Raw genomic sequence first — 19462 nt, 5'->3', positions numbered from 1 at the left:
GAATGCTATTTTGGTGAAAAGGGATAAATTCATGTATTTAAAAACTACATATAATGCCTTTTTATTTTTTTGCAGATCCTATGACACCATGTGTACCAAAGACCCAGCTGCGATCATGGTCTTTGACATTTTGTGGATGTCCTTAATGGGGGCCTCCCCTACTTAACAAAATTGGAATGTTCCAGGCTTCAGAGCTGAGAGGGACTGTGTTCTGGGATTCGAGGTTCAGTTTCCTTTAATCATATCTGCTATAGTGATGAGCACGGGGTATTATATGTGAGTGATGAGTCACTAAATTCTACTCCTGAAACTAATATCACTCCATATGTTAACTAACTGGAATCTAAATAAAAACTTGAAATAAAGAAATAAATAAATCATGTCTGCCAGAGGCACGCTGGAATCAAGACAACGTTTAGCCATTCCTAGCTGTGCCCTCCGTAGTGGAGACAGTAGTGGGCTCCAAGAGTGCAGGGTGAGTAAGAAGGCGGGGGAGTTGCCATCCTCCCGCCCCAGGGTCTGGTCGATTCTGCCCAGGCACTGCCTAGCACCCCACTCCCCCAGGGGTGTTCAACGGCTCCCCCAGCCCTGCCCATTCATGCATCAGGAAAACCACAGGCTCAAGCCCATTCCATTGTGTGCTGGTTCAAGCGCCTTGGCCACGGGCCTGTTCTTCCCTGCTCGGCTCCACCGGGCTGTCATCGAACACCTGGGGAGCTGTCACCCTTGGTACTCAGACACTTCCTGCACACATTCCTGACCCCTGTTTTGGGGGCGAAGGGACAAGGATGGATTGAGCCCAGATGCTGAAAAGCCATTATAGACTGTCCCAAGAACAACATGGAGCCCTGCTGCCACCACTGTCCAGATGTGGGCCTTGTGGGGCGCCGGGACACTCAGCAAGGCAGCAGGGCCGGGTGGGGGGCAGGGGGTGCTGACGTGAATGAATCCCTTAACCTCTCTGAACCCCAATTTCCTTATCTGGAAGTGCAGATGATCACACTGAGCTAGGTTCATGAGCCTCAGTAAAAATGAAAGAAAAACATTTGAAGCGCCTGGGCCCACGTCTGCTCTACAGCTGCCTCTTATCCGACACCTGTTCCCTGTGTCTTCCTTTGCAGAACACAGCCTGGATGTGACTGTCCTGCTCGCCGGCCCACTCAGCTGTGCTCCTAATGGTGGAGAGGAAGCCCCTGGAGGAAGGGAGGGACACAGAGGCCACCGCAGAGCGAGACATGAGGACCGCAGGTGTGTGCGTGCACGTGTGGGTGCTCGTGTGTGTACAGGGGGGCCGGCCCAGCAGGACCCAGATTGGAGGGCCCCAGAGAGCTTCCGATTAATCAAATGCCCCAGGGTCCACATTCTTTTGACATAAGCGATCTTTTTATTTTTTAAGATTTTTATTTATTTATTTGAGAAAGAGAGTAAGCGAGCACAGAGGGAGAAGGAGAAGCAGACTCCCTGTGGAGCAAAGAGCCCGACACGAGGCTCGATTCCAGGACCCAGAGATCATGACCTGAGCTGAAGGCAGATGCTTAACCTACTGAGCCACCCAGGTGTCCCGTAAGCAATCTTTTTAAATGTGAATGTCTTTGGGAGGCCCAACAAATTGAGTCCCTCCTGCTTTAGTGTAAAAGCTTTTGCTGTTTTTAATAGTTCCATCATCCTAAGACTGATGGAGTGGAGGGAGACGAGGAGACATGGGGATGGGGTCAGAGAGGGAAAGGCCCAGGTGAGGGGTGTGGGGTGCTGGAGGAAGACAAGCAAGGCTGATCCCACAAGGCGGCACTCAGGTGTGGGGGTGGGAATCCAGGGTATTTTTTCCCTAGGGAGGTAGTCAGGAAGGGTTTCACAGAGGAGATGCCACCCCAGAGTCTGGAAAGACGAGTGCCAGCAGGTGGCTTGAAGCTGTGTGTAAACTGTGGGCTGCCCTCTGAACTTAGAGCACGTCTATGGCATGAGCAGCCGCAGGATGGCCACAGAGCATACACCTGCTCCCTCGGAGTCAGAGCTTCCCTCGGGGGATAGAGAAGTGCCTGGACAGACGCTGGTTGGACCGACCCCAGTGAATACCCCTGGTATTGGCTCGTCAGGCTCCCTTCACACCAGCTGCCATGGGCTCTTGGGACACTGCACCCATTCGCACCTTGGGGTTCTCCTCACAAGGACAAGGCTCTTATTTCCTCTGCCCACCTGATCCTTCCAGCTCATTTTTGGATCTTTTTGGGTTTCAGCTCAAATGTCACGTCTTCAAAGAGACCATCCTGGTTCCTCCTCATCTAAAACAAACTCCTTCTCCCGTCAAAGTGCCCTCCTCCTGTCCTTCAAGGCTCTGATATCATTTGTAGGTATGGATTCGTTTGCTTGAGGGGAGGGATCATATTTCTAGGATATTCACCAAGACCTCCAGGGAAGGTCTCGGAGAGCTTGAGGAGGCATAGAGCCCAAGGAGGGGGGCTCTGAACTGAGCCCAAGAGGGCAGTCAGTAGGCTGCACCCGGCAACCCTACAACATAAATTGTCCATGGAGCTACATAAGCCTCCCAGAACCTAGAAATAACTGTTGTGGGGTGGAGGAAAAGGAACCCCAAGCTAACCATGATCATTAAACTATTTACTCTCTCAATTATGTGCAGCCTCAAAATAGAAATTACAGTGAATTATAGAAAATTAAAGTTACCTTTTTTTGCACACCTGGGATTGAGAGTATGAAATTCATGCTTGTCTCATTTCCTTACTCAGCTACAATCTGTAACCTGTTATAAAGGCAGAGAAGTCACTCCCTTTGTAACTACTGTATCCCCAGAGCAAGCACTGGACCTGGCACCTAACACACACCAGGGGAGGGCGGACCCATAGCTATACAGAAGAGTTACAGTGGGCTCCTCTTCTGCCAAACCCACCGCACCACCCACGCCATACTTGTCCCTGTCCCTTTAGGACAAGTATCCCTTCCCTCGGAACATGGACCAGGCATGTCTGAGTCCCCCTCCAGACCCGTTTTCTGGGAAGCTGCCACAGGGGCTTGCCCTGCCATGATGCCGGAGGCCTCTGAGAAGCAGGTGACAGCTTGGGCTAAGCTGCTCTCTTTGTTCCCAGCATCAAGGCAAGCTGAGCAGATGCTTGGCAGTCACCACTGCCAGATTGGGCCTGCCAGAACAGGGGGCTGACGCCAAGCCAGGGAATGTGTCAGGAGATCCCGGGGGGCAGGAGAGCACAAAGAGAGTGCTCCCAGGTCTGCTGGGAGCATGCCCGAGCCCCAAGTCCACATGTCAGGCCATGTTGCCCATTGAGGCAAGAGCTCCTGCCCAGGGCGAGGAGTGACAGAGGCAGGCTGGATCTGCCCCAGGGCCTCCTGGGAAATAAGCAAAGTGGTCATACAAGCAGTCAGTACATGTAGAAGGCTGGGTGCTGAGTGGAGTGTGCATGGTTCACCAGCCCTGAGACTTGAGCATGTGTCTTCAGCAATCTGAGCCTCCATTTGCTCATGGCCAGAACGCTACCCATCTCTTCTCTGTCCATGCAGCTCTCTACAATTCTCCACTGTTGGCTCCCTGTCCAGTTGCAAGGGTGAGTGAGTCATGCTGGCAGGGCCAGACTCATGGCACAGCAAGCATGAGTGAAGGCTCGTTTGGTTGGTTGTACTACATACATCGTTAGAGCGTGTAGCCTTTACACACTATACTGCATCCCGTCCAACCAGGATTCAGTCTGAAGTCTACAGGTCATCACTTAGTCTCACGATGGTCCTTGTGTTTATTTGTCTCCAGTGATGCTGGTTGTCTGAAACTCATCCCTTAATAGGCTTCTCAGGCAGGGATCGTGTGAATTATATAATCCCTGAGTTCTTACAAATTCATAACAGTTCATGGTCTTTATACTTGAAGGTCACTTTAGAAAGAAACAAAATCCTTGGCTCACATATCATTTCCTTCAATATAAATATGTTTGTCTAATGTCTTCTGGCATGCAATGCTTCCAACAAAATATCTGATGCCAACCTGACTTCTTTTCCTTAGAGAAGTGCTGTCCAACAGCACTTTCTGTGATGATGCAAACTTTCTAGAACCTGTGCTGTCCAGTGTGATAGCCACTAACTACATGTATTTGCTGAGCACTTAGAGCATGAGAGGAATTGAACTTTTTATTTTAATTTTATTTTAATTTAAATAGATATGTGAAGCTGGCCAATTACCATATTGGACGGTGCAAGATTGACTTGGTCTTATTTCCTACATATCCAAAAGACTTTTCTTTAAAATCTGCCAATTTTAGGGGCACCTGGGTAGCTGAGTCAGGGTCTGACTCTTAACTGGGGCTTGGGTCATGATCTCAGGATCATGAGATCAAGCCCAGCGTCAGGCTCCACACTCAGTGCAGAGTATGCTTGTCCCTTTCCCCCTGTTCATACACTGTCTCTCAAATATATAAATGAATAAAATATTTCTTAAAAATGAAATAAAAGCTACTAATTTTACTTAAGTCTCATTGTTGCTCCAATTTTCCTAGGTATGGAGTGCCAACCTTTGATATTTTGATCCAAGTCTTTTTATTTCAGGAAACTTTAAAAAATTAATTTAATTTTAATTTAATAGATTTTTAAGATTTTTTTAATTATTAGAGAGAAAGCACACAAGTGGGGAGAGGGGCAAAAGAAGAAGGAGAATCTCAAGCACTCTCTGTGCTGAGTGCTGAACCCAATGAGGCAGAGATCAACCCCAGAACCCTGAGATCATGACCTGAGCTGAAATTAAGAGTCAGATGCCCAACTGACTGAGGCACCCAGGTGTCCCTTAATTTAATATATTTTAATATTCATTGTGCCCATTGCTTTGGTCTTCCTCAGATATCACTCTCATACATATATTGGATCTTCTCTGTCTTCTTATCCATCACTGTCTCTCAAATCATTTTCACTTCCTTTTTAACTTTAAAGACCATGAGGGCCACGTTCAAAGGGATTCAAGGGTCAATCTGAATTAGACCCCACCTGGGACAATTTGAAATAAGGCACTTATTCCCACAAAACATCATAAGTTGGCGAACTTTTCCCACATTGGAGGGGGTCCATGTGCTGTGCAGCCCAGAAGAAAGACAACCATCACCAGAATTCATAAGGGTTTCCTGAGAGGTGCTACTGAGCCATCCATCTCCAATCCAGTCTGGTGTTGAGGCTGGTCCCAGAATGGGCAAACAGGGTCTATAGGAGGAAGAGAACATTGGACGCATGTCTTTTACTTGGGCAGTCACCTTTAAGAGGAAGAAAAGCCTTCAAGAGTAGGGGCTGCTTCTTATCCAACCTTTCACCTGAAATATTTTACACAGAAAATGGTATATATAAGATGTTACATAAATGCTTATTAAATTGAGCTCAACTATTTAATGAACTCAAATTTACTGAACTCAAACTTACCCTACTAATTTAATCTCATTAGATTTTTGTTCTTAATTACTATCTATTGAGGAGCTCATTGAATTTACATTCCATCATCCATTTTATAGTCCTAGTGTCAACCAGCTGTGTGATACACCCCACAAGTGTGCAGATATTAATCTCACCCCAAGGGCACCTGGGTGGCTCAGTGGTTGAGGGTCAGTCTGCCTTTGGCTCAGGGCATGATCCCCGGGTCCTGGGATCAAGGTCCCACGTCAGGCTCACTGCAGGGAGCCTGCTTCTCCCTCTGTCCTATGCCTCTGCCTCTCTCTGTGTGTCTCTCATAAATAAATAAAATCTTTCAAAAAAATATCATCCCAGTATGAAATATAAAGAGTAGGAGGGGGCAAGGACAAAACATGTATATCGCCTACCTACAGAGATATCCCTCAGAATTGTCACCAAGACTTTAGTCATGCCTGCCTGAGACCATGATTCAGTTATATCCCACCCAATTATCTAGTAACTGATCACAGCTAACACATACAGAGCACCTACTAGTTGCCAGGCACTACACTGAGTGCTTTACATCACTGAGATGATTCTGGCCTCAAAATAATCCTCTTACCTGGAAGTAAAGTTAAGAGTTTAAGAACAGAGTCTCTGAAATCAAACTCCAGAGGTTCAAATCCCAGTGAGACCATCCACCGGCCCATGACCAGGGATAGGTACTAATCTTTCTAGGTTCCCAGTTTCTTCTTCTATGAAAAGAAAGAATTGGCTTACTCACCTCATACAGTTATTGTGAGACAAAATCAGATTATACATGTAACACACCTACTACAGGCTCCTGCAGGTGATATGTATCGTAGGACACAGCCGACATTGGTTTTACCCTCACTCTGAGGCAAATGGAGGGCCAGAGATGTTAAGTAACTTGCCAAGGACATACAGCTAGAAAGTGGCCATGCCCATGCTTCCATTTCTCTCTCCATCTTGCCCACAGGACACCATGAGTGATCTTACAAGTCTTAGTATGGTTCACATATGCCTGGTCTCTTCCATTTCCTTGCTCACCAATATTTAAAGCCTGTCCTGAGAAAGACACGCTGACAAGGAAATTAAGGAGTGTCAGAGAACTTTCCTTCCTGGTTATTTATCCTTTTTCTTCACCTAGCCTAGGAGACCTGGATGTCAGAACAGAAGAATGACCAGAAACAAGATAGGGTCATAAATACGGAGCAAGTGAGGACAGCAAATAAATGGATAGGTGAATAAATGGATAATTCATCTGAACACTGCAAAGTTGTCCAAAGTCCAGACCCTTGATGATGTGGGCTGTGGCCTGGCATCGTGACAGCTCTCATTGCTAGGGATATCCTAGGGAATTTTGTCCTCTGCTCCTTAGGCAGTTTGCTATTCCTGTGACACATGGGGACGTTTCCAGTGTTGGAAACCATAACCAACGATAAAACATTTTGAAAGTCCAATCCACAACCCTCTCTGCTGTATGTAAACATGCCAGGAAGGAATATGACTGCCTCGGGACCCTGGCTATAAAAGGTAGGGCTACACCCAGCCTCCTCCCCGAACGCCCGCCCCAGCGCCTGTGAAGTCCCCTGGCTCTGTCATGCACTGAGACTTTATGGGAATGACTCAGATTCCCATCCCTTGCCGAGAACCATCATTGCTGAAAGATTTAAGTCCTCACACTTGATTGAACCCAACTGTGCCAAACTGCAAGTAGTTAATCGACCTACCTGCTACTGGAGAAATCCAAACCAGTGAGTTCCTTCGGCTTTTTTGCCCCCAGTCAGGGTGTGGAAATCTAAAGATAGGAAACAATCATCTCGGAAGTAAGTAACTCAGCTCCCAAGGCTTCCCCACTCCAGCTCCCAAGGCTTCCCCACTCAGCTCCCAAGGCTTCCCGGCCTCTCCCCACACTGCCCTGGTCACACTTGACACTCCAGAAACCTGCTAGCTATGGGTGCCCCAAGATGCCACACAGCTGGACCATCCTGGGCTCCACCAGGTGTCTCTCCCTACACTCTGCCTGATTTCTTAAAGATTTAGCTCATATTTTCTTTATTTCTGTGAGTGTTTGAAAATGTCCATTAAAAAGTTGGGTTTGGGGGCATCTGGGTGGCTCAGCTGGTTAAGCGTCTGACTCTTGATTTTGGCTTACGTCATGACCTCAGGATCATGGGATGGAGCCCCAGGTTGGGTTTCATGCTCAGTTGGGAACCTGCTTAAGATTCTCTCTCTCTCCCTCTCCTTCTGCCTCCCCCAACTTGTGTGCTCGCTCTATCTTTAAAAAAAAAAAAAAAAAAAGTTGGTTTTCCAAAAAAATTCAGTTCAAGCATCACCTCTTCCAGGAAGTGTTCCCTGTCTTCTCTGGCCAATTTAGATGTCATGACCCTCCCTTGAGATTCCACTGCATCCAGAGTTGGTCTCTATCAAAACAGCACAAAACAGTGGTTAAAGCTGTGAACTCGAGGATCAGACACATCTGGTTTCAAATCTTAATTCCACTATTAATTCCACTATTTATTTGCTACATGACCTTGGGCAGGTAGCCCCAGATTCTGCTTCTATAAAATCAGGTTGATAAAATGCATACCTCCTAAGAGTTTTACAACAATTAGATAACACATTTAGAGCACTTAGTGTATAATACCTGGGATAAAGAATGTGCTGAGCAAATAATAATATGCATTTGAAAATTATTATCTTAACACAGGTGATTCTGTAATGAGACTAAATACCCATCTGTCTCCCCACTGGACTGTGGGCTCAATTTTATTTCCAACTCTTGGCAGAGGCACACAAGGGAACTGGATTTTTCTAGCGTTTACATCTTCCGAAGCCCATCTGATGTCACATGCCCTTTCTGAAAAGTCCAAGCAGCATGAAGCCTATGAAACCTGCAGAACTAGAGTCTAATTAGCAAGTACTTACCGAGTAACTGCTATGTGCTGGACAATGTGAGGGATTAAAAAGAAAAATTGTAAAACACAGAGTCTTATTCCTCAAGGAACTCATGTTTTGTTTTAGGAGAGGAAGTGCATGCCTGTGGAAACATCAATCTAAAAATAAGATTTAAATAACAAAGGTGGTAAAGAGAAATACAGAAATAATTAGTGGGTGTCCTGCCTCTGTTCATCATTGCTCCTCACAGCTGGGTTCCCAATTCCCATAAACCTCACCCCTGACCCCTGTGCCCTTTTCCCTGCATGAGGAACTCATCTGTGAGCAGCCTAAGGTCCATTTCTCCCTCCATCTGGGTAGGGGTCAAGCCTACCCCGAGACTCTGGGGACTATGTATCTTTATGCCTGTTTTATAGGCGAGAAACGAAAGACTCGTGGGGATTAAGTAACTACTCAGAGCCCCAAATTTCATTAAGTGGCAGAACTTGGATCTTATTCCCTCCCCAACACCTGCCCCAGGAGGCTTTGCGTGGGAGATACACCAAAGTGGAAGACAGCCTTCCTGTCTCCTGAGGGGTATAGTCCAGTAGAGGGGAAAACTTTTTGTTTGCCTGGAACACTTGGTATCATGCAAAGGAAAATGTGTGTGTGTTGAGTGCAAACAGAGCTCTGCCTGGTGGGGATTCAGAGTCAACAGAAAGATGGGAGAACCAGGCTCAAGAAATGGCAGGAGCCAAGGGAGGCCGGGAGCAAAAAGTTTTGCTAAGCCATGGCCCCGGGTCCTCTGGGTGAGGTCTACCCCCACCATAGCGGGACCCCAGAACCACTGCTTCCACCTCTGGACACTGCTGTGGGGAATGGAGCCCAGCTCTCTATCTGCATGATGCTACCACTTAAGATTCTGAGCCCTGGGTGGGAGCATCCTTTGGGTCAAGCCTGGGCCCATCTGCCCAGGACTGGGGTGAGGGAATGTCTGCCCCTCCTGCTTCTGCAGGGAGTGGATTATCTCCTGCCAATACTCATGCAACAGGGGCCTTACTGTCAGCTAAGGAGGGGGTAAATATTTGGGACAGTGTCCTCTTAGCCCAATAACAAATACCCCCTGCAGGGTTTAAGAGCTAAAAGAGCATGGTTTGGGGTCTAGAGGACTCGACTAGGAGCGCGTCCACAATGAGGGCTGGAAAAGCTCCAGAGGGCTTCATGGAAGAAGTGTGTCTTGATGTTGGCCTCTCAGCACAGAGAGGATAGGGCCCCTCTTCTGTCCGTGGAGCTCGGCCTGACCTGGCCACTGCCTTGCAGGTGCTCCTGGGAGACCAACCAGAGCCTGTGTTTCTACATCCCTGTGCCACCCCCACAGCCCCCAGCGCCTGCCGAGAGCTAGGCGTGCGCATCCTGCAGCTCTCCGGGTCATCTTGCTGCCTCGCTTTACTGGTCCACTCCACACATGGGGAAGCTGAAGCAGAGACAGCCTGCCCTGCACGGGGGCGGCCGGTGCGGGAGCCCAGGCCTGTCTGACCTGAGGCCGCACTCCCTGCCCCTGCCCCTGCCCCTGCCCTAGGCCTGAAGCCTCCCAGCAGCCTGGAGCAGCAGCAGGAGCAGCAGCAGGAACACTTGGCTTTTCAGTCCCGCTGGATTCTATTCCCAGGAATTTTTGTATCCTTCACGCCACCCCTAGGAGACCGCGTGGGCCACTCTAATCACACTCTTGAGCAGTCGAGGAACCCAAGGCCAAGGTCAGCAGCTTTCAAGGACTGGGGTTTTGGTAGGTCTGGGGCCGGCGCTCCACCCAGAGCCAGCCTGGCAGCTACCGGGCCTCCGGGCCTCCGCTGGGGGAGGCTGGGGGAGGCTGGGGGAGGCCGGGTCGGAGGCTGCCAGGCCAGACCCCATTAAGGGGTGTCCCTCCGCGCGGTGTAAGCCCGCACCTGGCCATTCCCCGGGGCGCAGTGGTGGAAAGTGCAGACAGGACACGGGTCCGGTCGAACAATGCGAGTTGATTACTCTGGCAAGTGCAGCTGGCACTCTCCGAGGCGGTTTGGTCTGGGGTTTGGGGTGGTTTTTCTTGGATGCTGAGCCCGGTTATTCATCATTCTTGCTCCACCTGGGCCCCTGGGCTGTCCGAGGACCCGGTGGGAATGGCTCCACGGCGCAGGACATGTGCCACTGCACGTCCCCTCTCCTCCTGGGAGTGACTGGTGTTACTGCGGGGGCTGGGCTGAGGTTGGCCTGATGGCCCTCCGAAGACTAGCACCGGGGCCTGGGCACCCCGAGCTGGAACATCCCAGCCCTGGAGATGGGGAGGTGGGGAGGGGTATCCTATTTTATATTGGAGCGGGCATACCTGAGAACATTCTAGAGAGGGCTGTGTCCATCCTCTGTTGCCTGCCACCTACATGTCACTCCACACACACAGACTCTACATATACACACAGGGCCAGGCCACCCCTGTCACCCCTGTGATCACTTCAGTGCCTGGGGAGTCAGTAGATCTCAAGCAAGTCCTGCTTCAGCCCCTACTGTGCGACCCTTCACACCCCTCTCTAGGACTTGGTGTCCCCAACTGTCCAGTGAGGAGACTGGACACATTGACCAACTTTGCATCACATCAGACCCTCTGGACCTCACCCTCCTTCTGCTCCTGTCACCTGTATACACCTACGGGGACCAGCTCTGTGTTCTTGCCCACCCACACGCCTTGCCTGGGGGCCACACCATCACAACCTGAAAGGGTGGGACGCAGGAGCATGTGCGCACATTTTCCTTCTCTCTCTCCGCAGGGATGAGGTCGTGAGCTGCTCAGAGCTAGGCCCCGGAACCTGCTCTCAACCACAAGTGGCTTCCATTCTCCATCCCTTCTGCTTCATGCCCCTGTCCCTCATGCCATCTCCCTGACACTCTGCTTGGGCGGACGCAGGTCATGACAGTGGGTTTGAGAACGTCTTAGGCCTCTATTCTACGATCTGGGCAGGCTGTTCTTCCAGGAAAAACTGCCAATGCCTGGCCCTTCCTCCTCTCGAAGCTGGTTTGCAAGCTTGCCTCCTTCACTCACTGGGTAGCCGGTTCTCACTTACTCACTGGGTAGCCGATTCTCACCAACCCTTCATTCCTTTTTCTGTAAAATGGGCTGAGCCCTTATAGAATTTCTCCAAGGATCTGATGTAACAATGCTCATAACGCACTCTGCACGACGCCTGGCGTCCGGAAGTGCTCAGTAAATGAAACACAAGCAAACAGAAACAACCCTAGGCTTGAACAGAGCCCAGAGAGGCACAAGTGTGGCTGCAAGCAGGGTCCCTGAGAAGTTTCCAGCTGTCCCTCAGGAGGCGGTGTCCCGCTGGCTGGCCGTGAAGGCAGAGGGACCCACGTCCACCCAGATCTCACACCCACCCCAGCCTCGTCGCCCTCCTCCGCAAACCCCCAGAGCCAGTGTTTGCAGGCTGGATACTGCACACCCTGGGTAGGGAGCCCGGAATCGGGGCCAAGATTCCGGCAGGCGCTCAAGATCAACAAACTTCGGGTTTCCTGGTTGAGGTCATGCACGTACAACATGTTCCTTCTTTCCCGAGGAGGGGAGCAGCCCCAGCACCCAGATGTCATGCTTCTCTGTCATTCTGACCCCCTTGCACCTCCAAGCCCTCAGTTTCCCCTCCGCTGCCCAGTGCCCAGCTGGCTGAGAGACAGTCCTGAGCTCCAGAGCTTGGAGACCAGCTCTGGGGACAACTGTCTGCTGGCCTCCACTCCGTGCCCTGAACCAGCTGCAGATCCTGGGGGCGGGGTGGGGGGGTGTCCACACAGCACCCCACTCACGTCCAGCCACTGGAGGCAAAGCGAGAGGCTGGCAGCAAAGAAGCACGGGGAGCGCCAGCCCACCCAGAGCAGACCAGCACACACGACCAGGTAGTCACACACCCAGGAGGTCACCCAACACAACCGTCTCGAGCACCTGGCCCACGAGGATCCCCGACTCAGCTACAAATTTAGCACTATCCATGTGCCCCCCACCATCTCCCCACCCTCCAGGATCTCCCCCACCCCTGTCACCCCCTGGCCTGCCCAGCCCTTGTCAGGGCCGCAGAGCTGGCACTGCTGTCCACCACATGCCCGGTGGCACCCTCCTCTTTTGCAACCGCTCCACAGGGATGCTGACCACAAGCTTGCCCACCCTCCACAAGTCTCTGGGACGGTGGTTCCAGAGCACAATTCACATCAGGGTGATCCTTTGCTCAAAATCCTCCCATGGCTCCCGAGACTTTCACGGTAAAGTCCTCCAAGACCTCTCATCTTCCCACAGCTTAGCCTCCTCCCCTACCTGGCCTTGCCTGTGCTCGCTCTGTACCATGCTCTCTGGCCACGGGCCTCGGCACATCCTGTTTCTTCTCATCGGGATGCTCTTCTCTTCCTCTTTGACAAAGGATCCCCTACCATCTTTTGAGACTGGGCCTTCTTCCTTAGGAAACCTTCCTAGATGCCTCCAGGCTGGGCTGGGTATCTTCCTCTGGGCCCCCCAGAACTTGGGCTCTTTACTGCCCTTCTATCCCCATACCTGCTCGCTGTTCTGATTCCCCTTATTGTCTGACTTCTCTGAAGACAACCTCAATGTCTTCTTCATCTTTTGCAGGCTCAGCAAAGTTCCAGAATATAGTAGACCTCAAAAAATGTTTATGAGGGGTGCCTGGGTGGCTCAGCGGTTGAGTGTCTGTCTTTGGCTCGGGTCATGATCCTGGGGTCCTGGGATCGAGTCCCACATTGGGCTCTGCCTGTGTCTGTGCCTTTCTGTGTCTCATGAATAAATAAAATATTTTTTAAAATGTTTATGAGATGGATGGATGGATGAATAGATGGATATATGGATAGATGAAGGATGAATACCTATAAAGCAGCAAAAGATCCAAAATGTCCTTACATCCTCCACTGTCAATAAAACCGTGGAAAGTAATTCGATTAAACTGACTTGAAAAGTTGCCACTAGGGGCACCTGGGTGGCTCAGTGGTTAAGGGTCTGCCTTTGGTCAGGGCGTGATCCTAGGGTCTGGGGATCGAGTCCCACATCGGGCTCCCCACAGGGAGCCTGCTTCTCCTTCTGTGTCTCTGCCTCTCTCATGAAGAAATAAAATCTTAAAAAAAGAAAAAGAAAAATTTGTACCCAAGTGAGTGTTTTGCCCTTGGGATACAGACTTCATTTCCAGTGTCCATCCAGTTAGCGTTTACTGCAAGCCTCCTGGGGACCCAAAGGAAGAAGAAGACGCAGCAAGTAGAAGGCCAGGGCACTGCCCACAGGAAGCTGGCACCATCACCAAATCCATCTGGGAGTAAGCCCAGGGGCCTGTCCACCCCCTACTGAATGGGGGCACCAGGTACGGGGAGGGGTTTGGAGGGGCCCAGGGGGGGCCCAGAGAGGGTGACCCCAGGCTTGCTCCACAATGAGCACTCAAGCTCTGCAAAACTCGGAACCCAACCTCCACATCTCTTGAGATAGACAAAAACATGACCCAAAAACTGACCCTCGAGCTCTGGTCCTCTGGTCCTGCTACTAACCTCAATCTAAGCTTCACCCTTCTCTGGGAGGCAAATGTGGCCCTAATCCAAACCTGGACCAAACCCTACCTGGGTCAGGTGGGAATCCAGACCTCAATCTTTACTCACATGGAAGGTTCCAGAAGCCCTTGTGCAACAAGTAACCAAATCGAACTCGGAGCCCTCGGGGAGAAAGACTCTGGCAAAAGCAAAGTGGATTCGGAGAGCAGCTGCACTGTGGAAAGCCCACCTGCCCCCCTGGCCACAGCCTGGGGCCCTGTGCCAGGGACTCGGGTCTCTGGGGTGAGGGACACGGCCTTCAGCAGAGGGCCCCCCCCCCCGGACCTGGGGTCAGTTGAGGTGTCTGGTGTCTGGAGCTGCAGAGAACAATCAGACTCTGTCCTCTGGATCAGGCCCTGAACTGGACCCTCAGGGGTGAAGCACTCCCAGACCGTGCCCTCGGGAACCCAGCTCCTGTTGGGAAGGTGGCGTTTATTCCTTCCTTCATTCCACATCTGTTGCACATCTTCTGTAGTCCACAAGCTCACGAGGTAAGTGTCCCACAGTCCAGGGGTCTGGGGGCCACCCCAGGTGCACCTCTCAGAACAGAGTCACATGTGTAAACGCCCGGGCTGCCGCGTGGCGTGGGCGCTGCTGGCATTCGCCTCTGTGACACCCCCCTTCTGAGTGGCGGTGAGAGAGACGTTTCTTCTTTAGATGTAACAGGTGGGAAGATGCCTGGCTTCAAATACTTTGAGAGCCTTTCCCTTTCTCCTGGTTGACTCATGGCGTGAGATGGCTGCTGCCGCTCAAGCCTCACAGCCACATTCCGGTCAGAAAGGATAAGGAAGGGCAAAGGAGCCAAAGGACCCTTCCAGGCAAAACCTTGCCCTTCCCGAGGGACGTTCACCAGCTGCTGCTGCCCAGAACCATGTCACGTGTACACCCCGAGCCCCAGGGGAGACTGGACGAGCGGTTTTGTTTTCATAAAGGGCAGCAAGGAGAAGTGGTGGAGCCCGGAGGCCGGGCAGACACCCAGCACCCAGCACCCAGCACCCAGCACCCAGCACCGTCTGCGGTAGGCGGGCCGGCAGGCGGCACAGCTGGCCGCTCTGGGAGCTCGTCGGGGCCTGGGCTCCCCTCCCCGATCTCTGCCGTCCAGCCCACAGTTGCGCGCTCAAGGGCTGCTGCTCCGCGGGGGGTCAGGGGGATCCCAGATGCCCCTCCCCGGTGCAGCGCAGGCGGCGGCCCCCTCCGTCCCTCAGAGCGGTCCTGGGGCTCTCCAGGGGTGGCCTTCCAGTCCAGATGTTTGGTCTCTCGGTCTGCAGGGCCCCCGCCCCTGCTGGGCCTTGGCCCCGCTAGGCCCTCCTCCTCCATGAAGCCTCCCGGGTAGCTCCTGTCCCAAACTCATCCTCGGGCCCCTCACCCCCCTCCCCACCACCCCCCCCCCCGCCCGCCCCGAGTCTCCAGGTGTCATCCGCACTAACTGGCTAGCGTTTCCTTCAACGTCCCCACAGGAACACTCCTGGGACCAGCCCCTGGTACTGTCCCCACGTGTGTCCTCACCTCAGGGTGACGGCAAAAAGCCCAGGTCTTCAGCTCTCTCTCTCCCTTCCTCGCCACGAGAGAGGCCCCTGTCACAGCAGATTGCCACTGTGTCCTCAACACGCCCCTCAGAAGCCCCCAGCCGGCGCCCCCTGCCCACCGACCGGCAGCCCCGGCCCAAGGGCAGTCTGGTTCCCCCAGCTGGAGCCGATCCCACTTCCTCTCTCTCCAAGCACATGTCTGACCTCCCTGGGAGGATGGCCTCTGGTTCGGATTCTCAGATGGGAGCGGCGGTTCCCAACATCCTCCATGACCCACTGGTGGCTGTGAGTTGCCAGTCGGGGGAGAGTACATTTGGCAACTGTCGGATAACACAAGGCGAGTTTCTTCACTGCAGACCTTCTCAGAGCCTTAACGTGCTGTGGTGTGGGATGGCCCTGGGATGGGAAGATCCCATGTGCACCGTTCCCCACACTCATTTTAAACACTAAAGACCGTGCTCGCTTCGGCAGCACATAAACTAAACACTAAAGACCTCTGTGGACTACGGTTTGGAGAACTCCTTCATTCTCTCATCCATCCACCTGGTGTGTCCTTGGCCTGCTGGGCCCTGGGATGGGCAGCAAACACGCAGGTGTGGCCCTGCCCTCGCAGGGTTTGCATTCCAATGGGGACAGACCTGATTGCACTCCTTTCATTCACCCACTCCGTGCCCACCGGATACCCCTCAGTCCTCAGTGCCAAACCCTGGAGCGGAAACGAATCAGCCGGGATGCGAGCCCTCGGAGTCCTGTAGTTAGCTGATCTAAGAGGCTGTCTCTGGGGTGAGGCGTAGGAGGCACGGTAGTTCTGCAAAGGAGGTTTCAAGTCTTTTCCTCTCATCAAAGCCACCCCTGTATCCTCCCCCTTCCATTACTGAGTAAATCCACCCTCACACCCTACGTGAGCCCCTCCAGCAGGTGCTGATGGAACCCCACTAGTCCAGGGGACAGCATAGCAGAGATCTCAGTGTCCGGCCCAGGGCCCCAACCACAGGGGCAAGGGACTATTTGCCCACAGCATTCTGGGTAGCCTGGTAGTGATTCCTGCTGTGTGGCTCTCAAGCCTGGCCCTCCACACTCTGGGGAGCCTCCAAATCCCTATAACCAGGATTTTGGTGCTTACAACCAGACCCTGCTGCAGGCTGGGCTCCTGGAGGCAGATTCTGGGTGGGCGATCAGCACACAGGACATTTATTAGGGAGCGCTCTGGGGAGCAGTATGGGCCGAAGGAGGGGGCACTGGAGCTGAGCGGGCGAGGGAAGTGGAGGGCAGGGAGTGGCTTGCCCCCTGTGGGAAAAGCTGCTCCTGGCAGAGGAGCTTCCCTGCAGTGGCCAGAGGCCTCGGTGAGCTCAGGGAAGCCCAAGCGGCTCACTGTGGCTGCTCCAGAGGGAGGGGGAGGATAGAGGAGGCCTGGACAGTGGATCGGGGCTGCACATAGACAGCTGGAGGGTCAGCTGAGGTGAGGCTGGCCTTACCCCACCCCTAGACTGGGGGTGACTGTACACCCCTGCCATGTTTACTCAGCATTCACATGTTCGGGCTGCTCTGAACAGTTCCCCTGTATTAGCTCATGAAACCTCCACAGCGCTGCTCAGAGGCAAGGCCTGTTACCACCCCCATTTTGCAGATGAGAAAACCGAGACACAGAGAGGCCAAGTCAATCATCCAAGGTCACAGGGCTAGGAAGCAGCACCAGGCTGTCTGGCCCCAGAGCACATGCTCTTCACCTCCACACCGCTCATCACAGAAGCATCTTTGAGTGGCTGGGGTCAGAGCTCTGTCCTCGACCACCTTGATGCTGCCTGAATCCCAGGCAAGCACCTCCCCGCTGCCAGCCAGGTGGAGACGCCACTGGCCTGGCCCTCTAAACCCAAGCCCTCAAAACACCAAACCCTCAAAGGCAGCTTGTCTTCCAGGGACAGTGTAGCTGATGCCAAGCCCCAGGGGATGGGCCGCAGGCCAGGGACATGGTTTGGCTCCAGAACATCATAGAGCAATTTGCAACACCTTCAAACCTCCTCAAGCAGCCAAGAGAGGCAGGTGATGTGCAATCTGCAGAAGGGTGGCCGGTGTCAGGTTACCCTGGGTGGCACAGAAAGGGCCCGGTGGGAGCGAGGCCTGCAGCCACCGACCCCTCCTGCCAGCACACCCACATTCCCCCAGCGTGCAGTGCATTGCCTGGGACCCCTACAGCCAGGTGCCCAGGGCCTCTGCCATCCTTCGTTGAGCTCCTGCAGGATCACACCTCGGTCCCCTGGCCACAGCTTCCCACACTCCCCTCCTCTGCCTCAGCCCCATAGGCAGGAGGCTTCTTGGCCTGATGGGAGCAGGTGCTGGGGAGGGGAGGCTGGCGGCCACCTGGCCTGCTGTTAGCACCCATCCACTTCTGCACTGCGGCCTCATTGGCCGGGGCACCTGCCTCTGAGCAGATGCTACAGGTCATGCCTGTGGATGATGTAAAGGTCTCCTGCAAGACAGCTGGTCCTCCCCAGGGCACCTGTTGCGTGCCAAGCACTACCTCAGGGGTTTCTCTCCCTCCTGGCTTCCATAGGCGGCTACTTAACCCCTCCACGTACCCCGGCAGGAGTGCCCAGGTGAATCAGAGGTGGGCCTGCCCTCGGGGCTCCCCCTGGCAAGCTGGAGGCACCTTACCAAAGGGGAAGACGGGTGTGTGGGAGCCGTGGGGCCTCGAACTCCAAGAGACCCACAGGGCGCCAGGGGACCAGCCGGGCCTGCCTGGAGCCTGCTTTGTGCAGAACAGTCCCCACTGCTACCACAACCTACCAGGCGTGGACTGTCATTCCTGCTCTCGAGACATACAGCTGAGGCCCAGCGAGGTCGAGCAACGTGCCCAGGCTCACACATCGGCCACGCCGGGATCCGAACCTGCTTCTGAATAACACCAAGTGCGTGGGCCCAGCCAGGGGACCGGGCAGGCCGAGAGGGGACCGTGCCGGCGGCCAGAAGGGAGGCGACACGGAAGGAAGGCCGTGTGTGTGCGTGTGTGCGTGTGTGTGTGCGTGTGTGAGCAGAGTGGTGACTCACCGGGGGACGTTGTCACGGTGACAAAACAGACTGCGCTGTGCCAGACGCACACTTTCACTCACTTTTCCCCTTTCCTTCCCTGCCCTTCCACTCCCTGATCCCTGAGCTCCTAGAGTACATTCTGTTCTTTTGAACTTCCTACTAACAGGGCAAACTGACCCCTCTCCAGGGCACTGAGCGCCTCGGGCGACAGGGATCATCAGCTCCAGGCCCCGGCCTCCCCGCAGGACAGGGCCGGCTGGAGTAGCGCGGAGCCCAGATCCGCCCGGCGGCCCCGGCTTGCCCCGTCAGGTTCAACCTACCCTTAGTCTCGTCCCGGGGCCTGCGCGATGGAGCCCTCCCTGGGCTGCCTCCCTGGGCTGCGGCGGCCCCCCCTGCCCCCCAGGTGCTCAGACTCCCACACGCCACCCGGCTCCGCGTCCCCGCCTTGATCTCTGTACTGTGGGCATGTCCAAGAACGCGATGGCCTTTAGGAAGTGCTGAAGTACTTAGAGGCCAAGGGCCATCACATCTGCAGCAGGATTGCACTGAAACATTTCAGAAAAAATTTATTGAGAGAGTAGATGATCGACAGATTAGATAGATCGATAGACCATAGGCAGGTGGTAAATAGATGGGGGAAGGGAGACTGGTAAAATACGAACATTTTAAGGAATCTGAGGGGAGGATATTGAAAATGCCATGTACCAATTTTGCATCTTTTCTGTAAGCTTAAAATTGTTGCTTTAAAAATGCAGAAAATAGGGCATCTGTGTGGCTCTGTGGTTGAGCATCTGCCTTTGGCTCAGGGTGTGATCCCAGGGTTGGGATCGAGTCCCCACATTGGGCCCCCCATGGGGAGTCTGCTTCTGTCTCTGCCTATGTCTCTGCCTCCCTCTCTGTGTGTCTCATAAATAGATAAAATCTTTTTTTTTTAATGCAGAAAATAAGTAAAAAACACACTAACCTTATCCTCATCTCCATAAAACAGCCGAACTCTGGAGGCTGGGTGCAGGGACCCCTTCCCGGCCCCCACCCAG

At 53.2% G+C, this 19462-nt stretch overlaps 1 long non-coding RNA gene across 1 annotated transcript; it reads right to left on the bottom strand.

The window, feature by feature from the left end:
* Positions 1-7170: 7170 nt before the first annotated feature.
* LOC121482138 lies at positions 7171-18849 on the bottom strand. The gene is made up of 3 exons (XR_005985517.1): positions 18746-18849; positions 7740-7826; positions 7171-7201 (listed from the first exon to the last, which is right to left on the bottom strand). It is a non-coding gene; the product is annotated as an uncharacterized LOC121482138 (long non-coding RNA).
* Between the last annotated feature and the right edge of the window lie 613 nt (positions 18850-19462).

The sequence above is a fragment of the Vulpes lagopus genome, chromosome 24 (genome assembly GCF_018345385.1).
Source record: "Vulpes lagopus strain Blue_001 chromosome 24, ASM1834538v1, whole genome shotgun sequence".
Lineage (NCBI taxonomy): Eukaryota > Metazoa > Chordata > Mammalia > Carnivora > Canidae > Vulpes > Vulpes lagopus.
The sequence above is the reverse complement of the archived record's forward strand: the minus strand, read 5'-3'. Positions and strand labels throughout refer to the sequence as shown.